The following is a 4,728-nucleotide window of genomic DNA, read 5'->3' on the forward strand; positions in this document are numbered from 1 at the left end:
TCAGTTGGTATCCGAGCGTTGGTCTTAGAGAACCAGAAAATTTGCATTAGTCTGTCTTATCGATTTTGTTAGGATGCATTAGTGAGTCTGGACTTCGACCGTGTTTTCTTTAAAAATGATTGCTTAACATTTTTGTTGGAAACTATATATTATTAACATGTATATATTATGTGATATATTAATCTCTTAACATGTTTTATATTGTGTGATAGATGTCTACCTCTAGCACAAATCCCATTGACTCATCTAATAATAACGAAGAGTCGAATATATATTGGACTGATTCACAAGTTCCCGAAGAAGAACCGGAAGAAGAATAAGAACCGGAAGAAGAATCAGAACCGGAAGAGGAGGAACCGGAGGAGGAAATAGAACCGGTGGGGGAAATAATAAAACGGTTAAGTAAAAGAAAATCCTCAACCAACCGACCAAGGTTAATTATGGTTAATGGTGTTTCCGCCAAGGAAGCAAAATATTGGGAGGATTACCAATTCTCCGATGAATCGGATTCCGACGAGAATTCCGATGATGTTATAGAAATTACCCCAACTGAATTTAAAAAGGCAAAAGAAAATAATAAGGGAAAGGGCATAAAAATAGAGAAATCTAATTCCAACCCCGATGAACTTTATATGTATCGTGAACCCCCGAAGCCCTAAAGTTGTAACAATGACCCGGGAACCTTTAAACCACCAGGTTTTTCTAAACAGTTGTGGAAAACGACAGCTCGTATTAGGGGAACATCATATATCCCTAGAAACTTGGCAAAACGAACCAAAACCGAAGAAGAAGAAACGAGCGAGTCTGAATAAGATAGTTGTATTCATGTGGTGTAATATATGTAATATAGTGTGCTTATGCTTTATGATATATGTAAAAATTTCTTGTATTAATAAGTATTTTTTTTTATGAATCTAACTCTTGTCTATTTTATAGTATAAAAACACAAAATGGATAGACAACCCAATATTTTAAGAGACCTACCCGGAGACATGATTGATGAAATCTTGTCTAGAGTCGGTCAGAATTCTTCGGCACAACTATTTACGGCGAAATCAGTTTGTAAGACATTCGAAGAACGTTCCAAGAATGCCTTGGTTTATAAAAGACTTTCGTTTGAAAGATGGGGGATATCACATTGGGGAACCCATAACTTTCGATGTGTTTACTTTGACGCATATATTGCGGGGAACCCAAATGCTATTTTACGCAACGGGTTAAGAAATTATTTTGACTCAATGTATCCGAATATAGGACTTCATGATTTAGAAAAAGCGGCTAACATGCAACATAAAGAAGCATGCTATGCTTACGGGTTAGTAATGTTCGCTTCTCACCAAAGTGAGAAAAAGAACATCGGGCTATAACTATTAAACAAAACGTTCCCACAAGTGACGGAGTCGGTAATTGGGGTAAGAAATGAGGTTTTTAGGTTATTACGAGACTGTTGGTCATTACGTAAACCTCATCCCTTTGACGACGTTACAACACGCTATCTTATCAACGGTCATAACGGTTATGTTCCACAAGACCAAGGATGGGAAGTAGTCCTAGTAAAACCAGAATGCAAGACTTGTTTCTGGACGTATGAATTACATGTCTTTATTGCCTTTACTGAACGACTTGTGTACTAACTAGAATTATCTTCACAACTATCTTGTATCAAATTTATTGTGTGCTATATTTCATGCTTTATGTAAAATAAGCGGTATTGTAAGTTTGTAAAATATTGTATAAAAGTTTGAACGCGAAATATTATTATAAACAGTTTTTCATATAGAATTGTAGTAGTTGAATTGTATATTAGCTACTAAGTATGAACTTAACGGGTAGGTACTACCCAAATTTAAACTTATAAAACGCTAATATGAAGAAAAAACTTTTATAAATGAGTTCATATTATGCTACGAAATACTATTAACTACTCTTAATATTCTGTATGATTAACTTGTTCCATTTTACTATTTTGAAGGAAATGGCACCGACTACTCGACACACCGTGAATATGAATGAAGATGAATTCCGTACTTTTCTAGCTTCAAACATAGCCGCAGTACAGGCTGCGCTACATACCAACAATAACCTTGGATCTAGCAGTATAGGAAATCGTGTAGGATGCACCTACAAAGAATTCACTGCCTGCAAACCTTTAGAATTTGATGGAACCGAAGGACCGATCGGATTGAAACGGTGGACCGAGAAGGTCGAATCGGTGTTTGCCATAAGTAAGTGTACTGAAGAGGAAAAAGTGAAGTACGCTACGCATACCTTCACAGGTTCTGCGTTAACATGGTGGAATACCTATCTAGAGCAAGTGGGACAAGATGATGCGTACGCACTACCGTGGTCAGCATTCAAGCACTTGATGAACGAGAAGTACCGTCCCAGAACCGAGGTCAATAAGCTCAAGACAGAACTTAGAGGGTTACGAACCCAAGGATTTGATATTACCACGTACGAAAGACGATTCACAGAATTATGCCTATTGTGTCCGGGAGCGTTCAAAAATGAGGAAGAGAAGATCGACGCGTTTGTGAAAGGATTACCGGAAAGAATCCAAGAAGATATAATTTCACACGAGCCCGCCTCCATACAACAGGCATGTAGAATGGCTCACAAACTAGTGAACCAGATTGAGGAAAGAATTAAAGAACAGACGGCTGAAGAGGCCAATATGAAGCAAGTCAAAAGAAAGTGGGAGGAAAATGGTGATAATAATTACCAATACAACAACAACAGCAATTACAATAATAATTGCAACAATTATCCCAACAATCGCAACATCAATCGCAACTATAACAAACGGCCCAACAACAACAACAACAACAACAACAACTACAACAATCATCCTAATAACAATAACAACAGCAACAACAACAACAACAACAATCAGAAGCAGCTATGCCAAAGGTGTGAAAAGTATCACTCGGGGTTATGCACCAAATTTTGCAACAAGTGTAAAAGAAATGGTCATAGCGCGGCGAAGTGTGAGGTCTACGGACCAGGGGTTAACAGAACAAAAGGAACAAATGGTGTCGGAACGAGTAATGGCGGAGCAAGTAGTGTCGGAGCAAGTTATGCCAATGTAGTTTGTTATAAATGTGAAAAACCGGGCCACATTATTAGAAATTGCCCGAACCAGGAGAACACGTGAAATGTCCCGTTCTTATTGATTAAAAAAGTTCCATATTAATTGATTTCGTTGCGAGGTTTTGACCTCTATATGAGACGTTTTTCAAAGACTGCATTCATTTTAAACCAAACCATAACCTTTATTTCATCAATAAAGGTTTAAAAGCTTTACGTAGATTATCAAATAATGATAATCCAAAATAACCTGTTTACACACGACCATTACATAATGGTTTACAATACAAATATGTTACAACAAAATAAGTTTCTTGAATGCAGTTTTTACAAAATATCATACAAGCATGGACTCCAAATCTCGTCCTTATTTAAGTATGCGACAGCGGAAGCTCTTAATAATCACCCGAGAATAAACATGCTTAAAACGTCAACAAAAATGTTGGTGAGTTATAGGTTTAACCTATATATATCAAATCATAATAATAGACCACAAGATTTCATATTTCAATACACATCCCATACATAGAGATAAAAAATCATTCATATGGTGAACACCTGGTAACCGACATTAACAAGATGCATATATAAGAATATCCCCATCATTCCTGGACACCCTTCGGATATGATATAAATTTCGAAGTACTAAAGCATCCGGTACTTTGGATGGGGTTTGTTAGGCCCAATAGATCTATCTTTAGGATTCGCGTCAATTAGGGTGTCTGTTCCCTAATTCTTAGATTACCAGACTTAATAGGAAGGGGCATATTCGATTTCGATAATTCAACCATAGAATGTAGTTTCACGTATTTGTGTCTATTTTGTAAATCATTTATAAAACCTGCATGTATTCTCATCCCAAAAATATTAGATTTTAAAAGTGGGACTATAACTCACTTTCACAGATTTTTACTTCGTCGGGAAGTAAGACTTGGCCACTGGTTGATTCACGAACCTATAACAATATATACATATATATCAAAGTATGTTCAAAATATATTTACAACACTTTTAATATATTTTGATGTTTTAAGTTTATTAAGTCAGCTGTCCTCGTTAGTAACCTACAACTAGTTGTCCACAGTTAGATGTACAGAAATAAATCGATAAATATTATCTTGAATCAATCCACGACCCAGTGTATACATATCTCAGTATTGATCACAACTCAAACTATATATATTTTGGAATCAACCTCAACCCTGTATAGCTAACTCCAACATTCACATATAGAGTGTCTATGGTTGTTCCGAAATATATATAGATGTGTCGACATGATAGGTCGAAACATTGTATACGTGTCTATGGTATCTCAAAATTACATAATATACAATACAAGTTGATTAAGTTATGGTTGGAATAGATTTGTTACCAATTTTCACGTAGCTAAAATGAGAAAAATTATCCAATCTTGTTTTACCCATAACTTCTTCATTTTAAATCCGTTTTGAGTGAATCAAATTGCTATGGTTTCATATTGAACTCTATTTTATGAATCTAAACAGAAAAAGTATAGGTTTATAGTCGAAAAAATAAGTTACAAGTCGTTTTTGTAAAGGTAGTCATTTCAGTCGAAAGAACGACGTCTAGATGACCATTTTAGAAAACATACTTCCACTTTGAGTTTAACCATAATTTTTG

The sequence above is a fragment of the Rutidosis leptorrhynchoides genome, chromosome 9 (genome assembly GCF_046630445.1).
Source record: "Rutidosis leptorrhynchoides isolate AG116_Rl617_1_P2 chromosome 9, CSIRO_AGI_Rlap_v1, whole genome shotgun sequence".
Taxonomy (NCBI): domain Eukaryota; kingdom Viridiplantae; phylum Streptophyta; class Magnoliopsida; order Asterales; family Asteraceae; genus Rutidosis; species Rutidosis leptorrhynchoides.